At 41.0% G+C, this 17572-nt stretch overlaps 2 protein-coding genes across 5 annotated transcripts in view; one reads left to right on the forward strand and one right to left on the reverse strand.

Annotated features, from left to right (window-relative positions):
• The window catches only part of LOC139753358 (corrinoid adenosyltransferase MMAB-like), a 39475-nt gene extending 36418 nt beyond the window's left edge, over window positions 1-3057 (reverse strand). For 3 of the 4 annotated variants that reach the window (XR_011713694.1, XR_011713693.1, XM_071669733.1), the window contains exon 1: window positions 2910-3038. The gene's annotated coding sequence lies outside the window, so the exon portion shown is untranslated. Of the gene's footprint in view, window positions 1-2909 lie in introns of all 4 variants that reach the window. The other variant, XM_071669732.1, reaches the window with a different exon arrangement.
• Window positions 3058-5123: 2066 nt separating this feature from the next.
• The window catches only part of Duox (dual oxidase), a 489286-nt gene continuing 476837 nt past the window's right edge, over window positions 5124-17572 (forward strand). The window contains exon 1 of the mRNA XM_071669735.1: window positions 5124-5145. The gene's annotated coding sequence lies outside the window, so the exon portion shown is untranslated. The remainder of the gene's footprint in view (window positions 5146-17572) is intronic.

The following is a 17572-nucleotide window of genomic DNA, read 5'->3' on the forward strand; positions in this document are numbered from 1 at the left end:
GATAGGAGGTATAAAATCCATCAGACTGGAAAGCAGCAAGTGACATGCGAAAAGGAAATAGGGGATATCATTGAAAGCATGTTGAAATCTAAAAATGTAGATCAGAAAAAATGAAAAAACAATTCCATGATGGATATGATTAGATCATTTAAATTTTTTGATGCAGGTATCTTCATGTTCCTATGCAAAACAATGGTAAGATCACGCTTCAGATTTTGCAAAGGCAGTCTTTAAGTCCTTACTTAAAAAACTGCTTGAAAAAATAAAAGCAGTCCAGTGTAGAGCCTCTAAACAACTTCAAGGGATGAAGACAACCTACAAAGAAAGCCTTTAAGGAAAAAACTGAAACTGCCCAGTTTAATATATAGATTATTGTAGGCATACATAATTTTTTATTTATTTATTTTGCTTTGTTGCTGTCTCCCGTGTTCGCGAGGTAGCGCAAGGAAACAGACGAAAGAATGACCCAACCCACCCACATACACATGGATATACATACACGTCCACACACACAAATATACATACCTATACATCTCAACGTATACATATATATACACACACAGACATATACATATATACACATGTACATAATTCATACTCTGCCTTCATTCATTCCCATCGCCACCCTGCCACATGAAATAACAACCCCCTCCCCCCCTCATGTGCACGAGGTAGCACTAGGAAAAGACAACAAAGGCCACATTCGTTCACACTCAGTCTCGAGCTGTCATGTAATAATGCACCGAAACCACAGCTCCCTTTCCACATCCAGGCCCCACAGGACTTTCCATGGTTTACATGATAGAAACTTGAAAATGATTCATGACTACTATGTCAGAGACATAGCTGACACATTCTAACTATGGGGAGATTCTACTGAATATGCAGGAGCAAATGCAAACCACCATAAACTATATCCAAAAGTGACAAACTTTATAACAAGAAAGGATCCTTTGTATTTAACAGCAAAGAAAGTGTGAGACAATCTGACAAAGAAATTAATAGCCAAAAGCATAAATTCTTTTGAAATCAGATGGGAAAAAAATTTGACATGACTAGATAAACTGTATCATGACTTCAAAGCCAATGTATTATGCAACAACAAAAAGACATATGAGTCCTGTACAGAGGAACTCTGATGATCCTGAACTTAAGATCAATGATAAGTAAAGAATGACAAGAAAGTACGTAAAGTTTAGAGATTATAATAAGAGTTGCAAATCATTATCTGGAACATCTTATTCCATCATGTAAAATATGGCAACAGTACTGTGTTACGAACATCAAGGAAAATGTTGGGTTAAGTACTGTAAAATTTGGTTCAAAACTTGAAGAAATCAACAGAATTTTTTCTCAAAATTAATCGATATGCAGAGCTAGTTTACATACATGTGTAAACTGGATGTCAACCTAAGTCTCCAGTGTCCAAACTTTAGTCATACACAAAATGTTTTGTAAGTTTGATTAACATATGTGAAACTATAATTGAAACATTTCCATTAGTATTTCATAGAAAAAATGCACTTTTTCTAGGTTTGGGATCTTCTTTCTACTCTTATAATTATAAATTTGTTGCCTTTTATACAGTAAAATTGTGGTCTGCAAATTTTTTTTTTTTCAGTAGCACTAACATCTCTTATCTTTCATTATTAACCTAATAGCATGCAGGGTAATAAGGGAGAGGGTGAATATGGTTTAACATTATAAAGAACTATTGTATAGTGTCATAATATCTAATTGCAATAGAAAATTAATATGTAACTTGAAAACTGGAGCAGTACACAGGATATGTTCAGTCTATTTCAGTATTAGCATAATTCCTTCATTCTGGAGGGCACTTACCATTGTTTTCATAACCAGTGGTTAGTGCCATCCATAACAGGTTTCTAAACACAGTGAGACAGTTGAAGTAACCAGTGTTTTAAGAGGACAATTTCATTTCTTGCTATGCTGTTATGTTAAACAGATGGAATAATGATAACTTTAAAAGACTGGAACATCCAATACGATATGGAATCTATTTACATGAGGAAAATGAGTTAAGATATTACTTGCTAATGATTTTTTTTTCCACAGAATTATCACAAAATGTTTGTGACAAATCAAGTGATTTGTGACATTTCACCATGGCAGTTTTAACCTTTGATGGATATTTCAGGACCAACACACTTTAATTTCCTTCTTCCTGGCACATCAGTTTATTGATAAAATAATACGGCGTCGAGATCGTATTGCTGAATTGAATCTGAATAAGAAATTGTTTCAAAACTGATGGGACAAGCATGACGCACAGGATACTGTGGAGGAGGAGGGAGAGGAAAAAGACATAATTATTACCAAGAATAAGGTCATTCATATGACTTTCTTCTTCTTCTATACAAGATACATACAGCTTTACAGAATCTATAAATGCATGGTGGATCTTTGGTGCTGGTCATCAACAAGATAGTCACCAGTGAATAGCCACACCTGTAGCTTATCGATATTAATAAATCACTCTGAGATTCTTCAGGCATCCCCACTGTTCTCTTTGATAGATTTTGACAAGAGGGGTACCAATTGTTGTCATTTACTCAGATCACTAGGTATAATGTGAGTTTTCCTCCCGCAAAATCCCCCTCATGTCTAGCCCTGCCCACTTTGTGGGGGCTTCATCATCTTTTGGGAGTAGGAGGTGATACAAATGCAAATCTTCACTTTGTAAGAGCTCTACATAGTGTATGGATTCCACTGGTACCACTTTCGTATAAATCTGTGAGCCAGAACATGCGAAACCCCATTCTGATAAATTACCAAACACCTCCCCAAAAATAACAGAATTTATAGCCCTAATATTTAAAACTACGATACGTAAGCAAACTGGTTATTACTTAGGCGGTGTAAACAAGGATTTTTAAGGCTCTGATTACCTTTCATCAGCTGGTGTGGTGAACGTCATGTCAGCGGCCACAAACCCTAGTCACCAGGTAACATCGCCACTACCACTCCCAGCCGCCAGTGGTTTGTTTACATAATCAGCTGTTGCAGATTCCCGTTTTCTGTGTAACATAACGCGTTAAAGATTATTATGTTTAATTTCAGGCAAATCATATAGTTATATATTTCACCCCTGTAGGATTGTTGTAAAGGTTTTGTCTGTTTAAAGTGGCTCAGAAATCGTAGTAAGCTGTACGATCATTCAAGTAATGCCTTGGAAATCGAAGCCATCCAGTGTGTTATGTAATGGTATCGACGCCATTTCTTCCCTCTTACTAGGTCATGGGCCATATACATAGAATTAGTGAATATGGTCTTAGAATTATCTCTTACACCTTCAAAACATCTTAGAGAATTTTCGGGTGGCGGTTGTACCTTTGACGGCCTTAATGACCCCGGCAGTTGATAGCCTGATGCCAAGTAAACGGCCAACCAATCTGCGCAGAAGTAAACCAGTGATAACAAACCCGAACAGCTATAGTTAAGATATTTAGAGAACAAAGTTGATAGAAATTACAATCATGGCGAGTTGGTTGGTTAGTAGGGATTAAAATTAAGCCTTTGAACTGGCAAGGTGAACGAGGCCGTCTGTGTCAGGTTATAATTACCACACAATTTTTTTTTTTTTTTAGATGTTCTTATGTGTGAAAGGTAATTCTAAGACCACGTTCTCTTTTTATGTCTAAGGCCCATGACCTGGCATGAGATATATGTAGTCGAGACGTTACACAACACACTGGTGCCCTTTTGGTTAGCCATAAAAGAATTATGGGTATCATCGTAAAGCTTACTGATCCTAGCTAATTCATCCGTAAAGATATTCATCATCAGTATACTTATGATATATATCGCAGTATGAGCTGATTTGAATTAGATTTAATTAAGATGAACTTCATGGGTAATGTTAAAGAGGAAATAGGAACCAGCCCCGCTCCCGTAGTGTAGGTGTTACCCAGTTCCTGACAGTGACACACCCATAGGCCGGCCAGGGTCGAGCGCGTACCTTCGAATTCTGCATACGGCAGTCGGTCCACAGTCAACCCAGCTGTTCATCCACTCCCAAGGGGTTGGTCTGTAAAATGGGTATTTTTCTCAGGCTAGTGTGTGTGTGTGTGTGTGTGTGTTTGTAACGGGGTAGATGTCAAAGAGAACACATGTTGAACAAGGAGAGATTTGAGTGTGTGCATAGAGTTATTGCGCAGCCATACCGCTATCGGGCAAAACACAGACAGGTACCAGATGGTCGGCAGTTATATCTGTCTAACCTGAATGATACAGTAGTATTCTTGACTTATAGTTCTTATTTGATATATTGGGAATATTATGATTTGCAATTAAGAATATACATTGTTACTAGAGCCACTCTATGGGAGACCACATGTGGCAACCCCTAGGTGTTGGTCTGTGCCGTGTCAACAGCGAGGGACCGACAGCCACCTACTGACCCCCACCACATCCCTCCTTCGGAGAGAGAGAGAGAGAGAGAGAGAGAGAGAGAGAGAGAGAGAGAGAGAGAGAGAGAGAGAGAGAGAGATTCCAATTATGGGTATTCTTGTGATATTGTTTAGCTAGTAAGGGACAAATTATCATATTGTAAGAATAATGTTAGGAATTAGTTCATAAAATAACCCGTGGTATCATGAGTATAGCTATAGGTATAATCTGATTATAGCAGTGAATTGTGAGGGACATGTCCATAGCAGTTCCCATATAGGTTTACGCCATGTGCAAAAATTTGCTATTTACGGTGCTCAGATAAGAACATACAGTAATACAGTTTCAAATAATGACACCACGAAAATGTATCGAGTGTGGAGAAGTGACACGGTGAAGTCATTAACCAGGGAAACTGAAATGATCACCTTGGCAACTCAACGTGATTCCGGGTCACGCAGTACACAGACGAGGCTTAGTCAGTCAGTGTGTTTGTGAGTATCCTATCTCTTTGGAGACGGGAATGGCATTCAACATCCACTAAGAAATCTCGGTAAGCTAGCACCTCGATATGTTACGATAGGTGTCTTTACACACTGTACATGGCTCGCCCCCTGTGAGGGTTGGGAGCCAATAATGTGTCTACAAGAGACACTGAAAACTTCAGTTCCAACAGGGCAGCCTGGTTGGGTCGAGGTGTGTGGGTTTATCCTGGTCGAGTCCATCCTGTGTGAGGTGAGTAGCTGTTTGAGTTGACCATGTGTAGGGCACCAGTCAGGGTCCAAGCTGGGAAGAAGAATATTACAGCCGTGCTTGTGGCCAGCTTGAGCCAGCGCCGTTGTAGGAAACGCGACCACGGACCGACCTGACGTGGAGGACGAGGGGCCATTTCTTGGCCATAGTCACACTCGCGTTCAGAGACCCGGCTTCAATCCAGCGACTAAAAATCCAGCTCAGAACATGTGTTGCAAAGTGAACCAGGAGATGAAATGTTAGCACCAGAGAACAAGAAGTGTCCGTGGTAGTCATGAACTAGAATGTTTAGTTGCTATTACCAGTTGTGTTAGGATGCATACCACATTATATCTGATACTGTGAGTAGCTTTAGATATTTAATGTGATAACGTCTGCTGACCCGTACATACATAATGATTATGTTAGCAGTGTTGCAACCAGTTAGATATTAAGATTATAGTAACTACATGCTTACCCACATTAAATTATCAGGTTATGTGTACCCATGTCATTTTATCTAAGTATCAGATGTAAGAGGGTTATTGGCTTTTCCTTAGTCCACAGGAAAGTGAGTAATCAAAGTATGTTTAGCAGTCCATTGGCCTAGTTGGGTCATTAATGTCTGAGTTAAGGGGTTTTACTTAAACCATTGCTATGGGCCCTCATGGTAATCTTACCTGAACATCAGCTATCAAATGATAATCTCTAGTAAGGACTTCTAGTAATGATAACGTGACCATATTTCATTTTTTATCTTCGAATCTCTCTCTCTCTCTCTCTCTCTCTCTCTCTCTCTCTCTCTCTCTCTCTCTCTCTCTCTCTCTCTATATATATATATATATATATATATATACATAGAGAGAGAGAGAGAGTTAATGCGATGGCCTTGATAAGGGCCTCATCTGCCTCGTGTCGTCTCAGCTAACATAAAGAATGTAAACAAACCACAGGCGGCAGGTAGCTGGAAATGGCGACGTAACCTGGCGATTGTGGGGTTTGTGGCCGCTGACTTAACGTTCAATTAACCAGTTGATGAAAGGTAATCAGAGCCTCTAAGATAACTGCTCAAACCGCTTGTACTTTTCTTCAGATATTTTATTGACCAACCCATAAGGGAGAGTGAAGGGCCGGGCTGACAGATTAATGAGACCAGGATTCGAATCTGTGCGGCCTCGACTTTGGCCGGCCCATAATAAGAATGTATCCTAGTCGGCAGTTAACCGCTACGCACACACACACACACACACACACACACACACACACACACACACACATATATATATATATATATATATATATATATATATATATATATATATATATATATATGTATATATATATATATATATATTTTTTTTTTTTTTTTTTTGCTTTGTCGCTGTCTCCCGCGTTTGCGAGGTAGCGCAAGGAAACAGACGAAAGAAATGGCCCAACCCACCCCCATACACATGTATATACATACGTCCACACACGCAAATATACATACCTACACAGCTTTCCATGGTTTACCCCAGACGTTTCACATGCCCTGATTCAATCCACTGACAGCACGTCAACCCCGGTATACCACATCGCTCCAATTCACTCTATTCCTTGCCCTCCTTTCACCCTCCTGCATGTTCAGGCCCCGATCACACAAAATCTTTTTCACTCCATCTTTCCACCTCCAATTTGGTCTCCCACTTCTCCTCGTTCCCTCCACCTCCGACACATATATCCTCTTGGTCAATCTTTCCTCACTCATTCTCTCCATGTGCCCAAACCATTTCAAAACACCCTCTTCTGCTCTCTCAACCACGCTCTTTTTATTTCCACACATCTCTCTTACCCTTACGTTACTTACTCGATCAAACCACCTCACACCACACATTGTCCTCAAACATCTCATTTCCAGCACATCCATCCTCCTGCGCACAACTCTATCCATAGCCCACGCCTCGCAACCATACAACATTGTTGGAACCACTATTCCTTCAAACATACCCATTTTTGCTTTCCGAGATAATGTTCTCGACTTCCACACATTCTTCAAGGCTCCCAGAATTTTCGCCCCCTCCCCCACCCTATGATCCACTTCCACTTCCATGGTTCCATCCGCTGCCAGATCCACTCCCAGATATCTAAAACACTTCACTTCCTCCAGTTTTTCTCCATTCAAACTCACCTCCCAATTGACTTGACCCTCAACCCTACTGTACCTAATAACCTTGCTCTTATTCACATTTACTCTTAACTTTCTTCTTTCACACACTTTACCAAACTCAGTCACCAGCTTCTGCAGTTTCTCACATGAATCAGCCACCAGCGCTGTATTATCATATACATATACGCCATTTCCCGCGTTAGCGATGTAGCGGTAAGAACAAAGACCCATCCACTCATTTACACATATACTTGCACATGCACACATATACATGCATATACATATACATATCAATAAAAATATGTACATAAACACAGGCAAAAATGCCACAATCGTTCACACAGTCTCTGTCATGTGTAATGCACCGAAACCACAGCTCACTATCCACATCCAGGCCCCACAGACATTTCCATGGTTTACCCCAGACGTTTCACATGCCTTGGCTCAGTCCAGTGACAGCACGTCGACCCCGGTATACCACATCGTTCCAGTTCGTTTTATTCCTTGCACTTCTCTCACATCCTGCATGCTCAGAACCCGATCGCCCAAAATCTTTTTCATTCTCTCCTTATGTGCAAACCAATTCAACGCACCCTCTTCTCTGTCAACCACACTTTTTATTACCATACATCTCTCTTACCCTTTCATTACTTATTCGATTAAACCACCTCACACCACATATTGTCCTCAAACATTTCATTTCCAACATATCCACCCTCCCCCGTGCAACGAACCTTATCTATAACCCATTCCTCGCAACCATATGATATTGTTGGAACTATTGTTCCTTCAAACATACCCATTTTTGCTCTCCGAGATAAAGTTCTCGCCTTCCACACATTCTTCATCTCTTCCAGAACCTTCGCCCCTCCCCCACCTTGCGACTCACACTTCCATGGGTCCATTGTCTACACTCCCATTTGAAAGTTCTCCGCTTTCCTCTTCAAACTTACATCCAATGATTCTCTCACTCTCGACACTATAAGCACTTGCCTAACATTTCATTTCACTATATCACCTCCGTGCAAGAACCTTATCACTAACTTCTGCATTTCTTCGAACCATAGCACATGTGCTGTATCTGGTCACAACAACAACTGACCCATTCCCTGCTCTCCGAAAAAGTTCTCTTGCCCCACTCTCTCCAAATCTCTTCATTCACCTCCCCAACTAACCCCATTCCATTAAACTAAGAAACAATCCAGAGAAACTCACCGCACCCTCCTTACAACCCGACATTCATCACTGCAACCAATAATCTTTCTCTCCATTTACCTATTCGCTTTACACACTGCCAATATCCATTCTGCTTTCTCATGAAACTCTTGTTTCACACTGACACATTAGCCTCCACACACATATACTTCCTTATCAAACTCTGCTTCCCCCTAAAACCATCCATAACAAATTAACAACCTGAACATCACGCACCCTCCCACGACATTCATCCAATCATTCCTTCTACTATACACATCCAACTCTGTGATTCTTTTTTAGTATTTACTCCCCACCATTCTCTAAGACAAAACATCTCACAATCCTACATGTTTCAGATCTCCTGCTAAAACGTAACTGTTTTTTTAAGATTGTAAGACTTCTTAAGCAAAACGATCCACAACTCTAGTATACAGAAACCTGAAGACAATGAATTACAATGTGATTTTTAATCAGTTAAGAATTATGTAAATGAGACAAATAGTGATTTGTGTAATCGTTAAAATTATGATTGTTGTAACGTGACCACGAGAAATATAATTGAATCTTCTATTATTAAATACACGTAGAACTGTAACTTTGATATTAATGAAGGTCTACACAAACTGGATAGCTTTGTCGTAGGCCAAATTTGTTGACGGTTCTCTTTCCTGTCTACATACTAATAAAGTTTTATGACAGGCGTGATGCCAGACCCGAACCGCACCATCCGGTAACGCGTGTTTACCAGTGGCTTCTTAGCTAGGTCTCTTCCTTGTATATCAACTGACTGTTCTACGTCTTCCGTCTCATTCTTGTACCTCCTCTGGTGATGTGATTATTACACGAAAGTGCACTTGGGAACTTATCGCTTTCCTTGTCCTTATGTGTGTGTGTGTGTGTGTGTGTGTGTGTATATATATATATATATATATATATATATATATATATATATATATATATATATATATATATATATATTATCCCTGGGGATAGGGGATTAAGAGTACTTCCCACGTATTCCCTGCGTGTCGTAGAAGGCGACTAAAAGGGGAGGGAGCGGGGGGCTGGAAATCCTCCCCTCTCGTTTTTTTTTTTTTTTTCTTAATTTTCCAAAAGAAGGAACAGAGAATTGGGCCAGGTGAGGGTATTCCCTCAAAGGCCCAGTCCTCTGTTCTTAACGCTACCTCGCTAATGCGGGAAATGGCGAATAGTTTGAAAGAAAAGAAAAAGAATATATATATATATATATATATATATATATATATATATATATATATATATATATATATATATATATATATATATATATGTATGTATGTATGTATGTATATCATCCCTGGGGATAGGGCAAAAAATACTTCCCACGTATTCCCTGCGTGTCGTAGAGGGCGACTGAAGGGAGGAAGCGGGGTGGGGTGGGGGATGGGGGGGTTATGGGGGCTTGAAACCCTCCCCCTCTTGTTTTAGATTTTCCAAAAGAAGGAACAGAGAAGGGGGCCAAGTGAGGATTTTCCTCAAAGGCTCAGACCTCTGTTCTTAGCGCTACCTCGCTAACCCGGGGATGGCGAATAGTATAAAGGAATATATGAATATATATATATATATATATATGTGTACGTGTAGGAAGAGAGGAAAGTGATTGGTTCTCAGTGAATGTAGGTTTGCGGCAGGGGTGTGTGATGTCTCCATGGTTGTTTAATTTGTTTATGGATGGGGTTGTTAGGGAGGTAAATGCAAGAGTTTTGGAAAGAGGGGCAAGTATGAAGTCTGTTGGGGATGAGAGAGCTTGGGAAGTGAGTCAGTTGTTGTTCGCTGATGATACAGCGCTGGTGGCTGATTCATGTGAGAAACTGCAGAAGTTGGTGACTGAGTTTGGTAAAGTGTGTGGAAGAAGAAAGTTAAGAGTAAATGTGAATAAGAGCAAGGTTATTAGGTACAGTAGGGTTGAGGGTCAAGTCAATTGGGAGGTGAGTTTGAATGGAGAAAAACTGGAGGAAGTGAAGTGTTTTAGATATCTGGGAGTGGATCTGGTAGCGGATGGAACCATGGAAGCGGAAGTGGATCATAGGGTGGGGGAGGGGGCGAAATTCTGGGGGCCTTGAAGAATGTGTGGAAGTCGAGAACATTATCCCAGAAAGCAAAAATGGGTATGTTTGAAGGAATAGTGGTTCCAACAATGTTGTATGGTTGCGAGGCGTGGACTATGGATAGAGTTGTGCGCAGGAGGATGGATGTGCTGGAAATGAGATGTTTGAGGACAATGTGTGGTATGAGGTGGTTTGATCGAGTAAGTAATGTAAGGGTAAGAGAGATGTGTGGAAATAAAAACAGCGTGGTTGAGAGAGCAGAAGAGGGTGTTTTGAAATGGTTTGGGCACATGGAGAGAATGAGTGAGGAAAGATTGACCAAGAGGATATATGTGTCGGAGGTGGAGGGAACGAGGAGAAGAGGGAGACCAAATTGGAAGTGGAAAGATGGAGTGAAAAAGATTTTGTGTGATCGGGGCCTGAACATGCAGGAGGGTGAAAGGAGGGCAAAGAATAGAGTGAATTTGAGCGATGTGGTATACCGGGGTTGACGTGCTGTCAGTGGATTGAATCAAGGCATGTGTATGGGGGTGGGTTGGGCCATTTCTTTCGTCTGTTTCCTTGCGCTGCCTCGCAATCGCGGGAGACAGCGGCAAAAAAAAAAAAAAAAAAAAAAAAATATATATATATATATATATATATATATATATATATATATATATATATATATATATATATATATATATATATATATATATTATCCCTGGGGTTAGGGGAGAAAGAATACTTCCCACGTATTCCCTGCATGTCGTAGAAGGCGACTAAAAGGGAAGGGAGCGGGGGGCTGGAAATCCTCGCCTCTCATTTTTTTTTTAATTTTCCAAAAGAAGGAACAGAGAAGGGGCCCAGGTGAGGATATTCCCTCAAGGGCCCAGTCCTCTGTTCTCAACGCTACCTCGCTAATGCGGGAAATGGCGAATAGTATGAAAAAAAAAAAAAAAAAATATATATATATATATTTTTTTTTTTTTTTTTTTTTCATACTATTCGCCATTTCCCGCATTAGCGAGGTAGCGTTAAGAACAGAGGACTGGGCCTTTGAGGGAATATCCTCATATGGCCCCCTTCTCTGTTCCTTCTTTTGGAAAATTAAAAAAAAAATGAGAGGGGAGGATTTCCAGCCCCCCGCTCCCATAATATATATATATATATATATATATATATATATATATATATATATATATATATATATATAAGGACGAGGAAAGCGATAAGTGAGTGCTCAAATTACAGAGGTATAAGTTTGTTGAGTATTCCTGGTAAATTATATGGGAGGGTATTGATTGAGAGGGTGAAGGCATGTACAGAGCATCAGATTGGGGAAGAGCAGTGTGGTTTCAGAAGTGGTAGAGGATGTGTGGATCAGGTGTTTGCTTTGAAGAATGTATGTGAGAAATACTTAGAAAAGCAAATGGATTTGTATGTAGCATTTATGGATCTGGAGAAGGCATATGATAGAGTTGATAGAGATGCTCTGTGGAAGGTATTAAGAATATATGGTGTGGGAGGCAAGTTGTTAGAAGCAGTGAAAAGTTTTTATTGAGGATGTAAGGCATGTGTACGTGTAGGAAGAGAGGAAAGTGATTGGTTCTCAGTGAATGTAGGTTTGCGGCAGGGGTGTGTGATGTCTCCATGGTTGTTTAATTTCTTTATGGATGGGGTTGTTAGGGAGGTGAATGTAAGAGTTTTGGAAAGAGGGGCAAGTATGAAGTCTGTTGTGGATGAGAGAGCTGGGGAAATGAGTCAGTTGTTGTTCGCTGACGATACAGCGCTGGTGGCTGATTCATGTGAGAAACTGCAGAAGCTGGTGACTGAGTTTGGTAAAGTGTGTGAAAGAAGAAAGTTAAGAGTAAATGTGAATAAGAGCAAGGTTATTAGGTACAGTAGGGTTGAGGGCCAAGTCAATTGGGAGGTAAGTTTGAATGGAGAAAAACTGGAGGAAGTAAAGTGTTTTAGATATCTGGGAGTGGATCTGGCAGCGGATGGAACCATGGAAGTGGAAGTGGATCATAGGGTGGGGGAGGGGGCGAAAATTCTGGGAGCCTTGAAGAATGTGTGGAAGTCGAGAACATTATCTCGGAAAGCAAAAATGGGTATGTTTGAAGGAATAGTGGTTCCAACAATGTTGTATGGTTGCGAGGCGTGGGTTATGGATAGAGTTGTGCGCAGGAGGATGGATGTGCTGAAAATGAGATGTTTGAGGACAATGTGTGGTATGAGGTGGTTTGATCGAGTAAGTAACGTAAGGGTAAGAGAGATGTGTGGAATTATGAAGAGCGTGGTTGAGAGAGCAGAAGAGGGTGTTTTGAAATGGTTTGGGCACATGGAGAGAATGAGGAAAGATTGACCAAGAGGATATATGTGTCGGAGGTGGAGGGAAGGAGGAGAAGTGGGAGACCAAATTGGAGGTGGAAAGATGGAGTGAAAAAGATTTTGTGTGATCGGGGCCTGAACATGCAGGAGGGTGAAAGGAGGGCAAGGAATAGAGTGAATTGGATCGATGTGGTATACCGGGGTTGACGTGCTGTCAATGGATTGAATCAAGGCATGTGAAGCGTTTGGGGTAAACCATGGAAAGCTGTGTAAGTATGTATATTTGCGTGTGTGGACGTATGTATATACATGTGTATGGGGGTGGGTTGGGCCATTTCTTTCGTCTGTTTCCTTGCGCTACCTCGCAAACGCGGGAGACAGCGACAAAGCAAAAAAAAAAAAAAAAAAAGAAATATATATATATATATATATATATATATATATATATATATATATATATATATATATATATATATATATATAGGGTGAGCCATGCAAGGGTATGTTGGGTGCCAGGTTGTGGATAGGTAGCTGTGGTTTCTGGACTTTGCACGTGGCAGCTAGAGAATGGATTGCCCTGATGCGGCCTTTCTTAGTCAGTTCCTGGTGTTACCTAGGACATGCGGGAAACAACAATCACGTATACGTATATATATATATATATATATATATATATATATATATATATATATATATATATATATATATATATATATATATATATTATATATATATATATATATATATATATATATATATATATATATATATATATATATATATATATATATATATATATATATATGAATGTCGGTTTGCGGCAGGGGTGCGTGATGTCTCCATGGTTGTCTAGTTTGTTTATGGATGGGGTTGTTAGGGAGGTGAATGCAAGAGTTTTGGAAAGAGGGGCAAGTATGCATTCTGATGTGGATGAGAGAGCTTGGGAAGTGAGTCAGTTGCTCGCTGATGATAGAGCGCTGGTGGCTGATTCGGGTGAGAAACTGCAGAAGCTGGTGACTGACTTTGGTAAAGTGTGTGAAAGAAGAAAGCTGAGAGTAAATATTAATAAGAGCAAGGTTATTAGGTACAGTAGGGTTGACGGACAAGCCAAGTGGGATGTAAGTTTGAATGGAGAAAAACTGGAGGAAGTGAAGTGTTTTAGATATCTGGGAGTGGATTTGGCAGCGGATGGAACCATGGAAGCGGAAGTGAATTATAGGGTGGGGGAGGGGGCGAAAGTTCTGGGAACGTTGAAGAATGTGTGGAAGTCGAGAACATTATCTTGGAAAGCAAAAATGGGTATGTTTGAAGGAATAGTGGTTCCAACAATGTTATATGGTTGCGAGGCGTGGGTTATAGATCGAGTTGTGCGGAGGAGGGTGGATGTGCTGGAAATGAGATGTTTGAGGACAATATGTGGTGTGAGGTGGTTTGATCGAGTAAGTAATGATAGGGTAAGAGAGATGTGTGGTAATAAAAAGAGTGTGGTTGAGAGAGCAGAAGAGGGTGTTTTGAAATGGTTTGGTCACATGGAGAGAATGAGTGAGGAAAGATTGACCAAGAGGATATATGTATCAGAGGTGGAGGGAACGAGGAGAAGTGGTAGACGAAATTGGAGGTGGAGAGATGGAGTGAAAAAGATTTTGAGTGATCGGGGCCTGAACATGCAAGAGGGTGAAAGGCGTGCAAGGAATAGAATGAATTGGAACGATGTGGTATACCGAGGTCGACGTGCTGTCAATGGATTGAATCAGGGCATGTGAAGCGTCTGGGGCAAACCATGGAAAGTTCTGTGGGGCCTAGATGTGGAAAGGGAGCTGTGGTTTTTGTGCATTATTACATGACAGCTAGAGACTGAGTGTGAACGAATGTGGCCTTTGTTGTCTTTTCCAAGCGCTACCTCGCACACATGAGGGGGGAGGGGGTTGTTATTTCTTGTGTGCCGGGGTGGCGATGGGAATGAATAAAGGCAGACAGTATACATTATGTACATGTGCATATATGTATATGTCTGTGTGTGTGTGTGTGTATATGTATACGTTGAGATGTATAGGTATGTATATTTGCGTGTGTGGACGTGTATGTATATACATGTGTATGTAGGTGGGTTGGGCCATTCTTTCGTCTGTTTCCTTGCGCTACCTGGCTAACGCGGGAGACAGCGACAAAGCACAATAAATAGATAAATAAATAAATATATATATATATATATATATATATATATATATATATATATATTTTTTTTTTTTTATACTTTGTCGCTGTCTCCCGCGTTTGCGAGGTAGCGCAAGGAAACAGACGAAAGAAATGGCCCCACCCCCCCCCCCCCATACACATGCATATACATACGTCCACACACGCAAATATACATACCTACACAACTTTCCATGGTTTACCCCAGACGCTTCACATGCCTTGATTCAATCCACTGACAGCACGTAAACCCCGGTATACCACATCGTTCCAATTCACTCTATTCCTTGCCCTCCTTTCACCCTCCTGCATGTTCAGGCCCCGATCACACAAAATCTTTTTCACTCCATCTTTCCACCTCCAATTTGGTCTCCCTCTTCTCCTCGTTCCCTCCACCTCCGACACATATATCCTCTTGGTCAATCTTTCCTCACTCATTCTCTCCATGTGCCCAAACCACTTCAAAACACCCTCTTCTGCTCTGTCAACCACGCTCTTTTTATTTCCACACATCTCTCTTACCCTTACGTTACTCACTCGATCAAACCACCTCACACCACACATTGTCCTCAAACATCTCATTTCCAGCACATCCATCCTCCTGCGCACAACTCTATCCATAGCCCACGCCTCGCAACCATACAACATTGTTGGAACCACTATTCCTTCAAACATACCCATTTTTGCTTTCCGAGATAATATTCTCGACTTCCACACATTCTTCAAGGCCCCCAGAATTTTCGCCCCCTCCACCACCCTATGATCCACTTCCGCTTCCATGGTTCCATCCGCTGCCAGATCCACTCCCAGATATCTAAAACACTTCACTTCCTCCAGTTTTTCTCCATTCAAACTCACCTCCCAATTGACTTGACCCTCAACCCTACTGTACCTAATAACCTTGCTCTTATTCACATTCACTCTTAACTTTCTTTTTCCACACACTTTACCAAACTCAGTCACCAGCTTCTGCAGTTTCTCACATGAATCAGCCACCAGCGCTGTATCATCAGCGAACAACAACTGACTCACTTCCCAAGCTCTCTCATCCCTAACAGACTTCATACTTGCCCCTCTTTCCAAAACTCTTGCATTTACCTCCCTAACAACCCCATCCATAAACAAATTAAACAACCATGGAGACATCACATACCCCTGCCGCAAACCTACATTCACTGAGAACCAATCACTTTCCTCTCTTCCTACACGTACACATGCCTTACATCCTCGATAAAAACTTTTCACTGCTTCTAACAACTTTCCTCCCACACCATATATTCTTAATACCTTCCACAGAGCATCTCTATCAACTCTATCATATGCCTTCTCCAGATCCATAAATGCTACATACAAATCCATTTGCTTTTCTAAGTATTTCTCACATACATTCTTCAAAGCAAACACCTGATCCACACATCCTCTACCACTTCTGAAACCACACTGCTCTTCCCCAATCTGATGCTTTGTACATGCCTTCACCCTCTCAATCAATACCCTTCCATATAATTTACCAGGAATACTCAACAAACTTATACCTCTGTAATTGGAGCACTCACTCTTATCCCCTTTGCCTTTTTACAATGGCACTATGCACGCATTCCGCCAATCCTCAGGCACCTCACCATGAGTCATACATACAGTAAATAACCTTACCAACCAGTCAACAATACAGTCACCCCCTTTTTAATAAATTCCACTGCAATACCATCTAAACCTGCTGCCTTGCCGGCTTTCATCTTCCGCAAAGCTTTCACTACCTCTTCTCTGTTTACCAAATCATTTTCCCTAACCCTCTCACTTTGCACACCACCTCGACCAAAACACCCTATATCTGCCACTCTATCATCAAACACATTCAACAAACCTTCAAAATACTCACTCCATCTCCTTCTCACATCACCACTACTTGTTATCACCTCCCCATTTGCGCCCTTCACTGAAGTTCCCATTTGCTCCCTTGTCTTACACACTTTATTTACCTCCTTCCAGAACATCTTTTTATTCTCCCTAAAATTTAATGATACTCTCTCACCCCAACTCTCATTTGCCCTCTTTTTCACCTCTTGCACCTTTCTCTTGACCTCCTGTCTCTTTCTTTTATACATCTCCCACTCAATTGCATTTTTTCCCTGCAAAAATCGTCCAAATGCCTCTCTCTTCTCTTTCACTAATACTCTTACTTCTTCATCCCACCACTCACTACCCTTTCTAATCAACCCACCTCCCACTCTTCTCATGCCACAAGCATCTTTTGCGCAATCCATCACTGATTCCCTAAATACATCCCATTCCTCCCCCACTCCCCTTACTTCCATTGTTCTCACCTTTTTCCATTCTGTACTCAGTCTCTCCTGGTACTTCCTCACACAGGTCTCCTTCCCAAGCTCACTTACTCTCACCACCCTCTTCACCCCAACATTCACTCTTCTTTTCTGAAAACCCATACAAATCTTCACCTTAGCCTCCACAAGATAGTGATCAGACATCCCTCCAG

Source organism: Panulirus ornatus, chromosome 14, assembly GCF_036320965.1.
Source record: "Panulirus ornatus isolate Po-2019 chromosome 14, ASM3632096v1, whole genome shotgun sequence".
NCBI classification, from domain to species: Eukaryota; Metazoa; Arthropoda; class Malacostraca; order Decapoda; family Palinuridae; genus Panulirus; species Panulirus ornatus.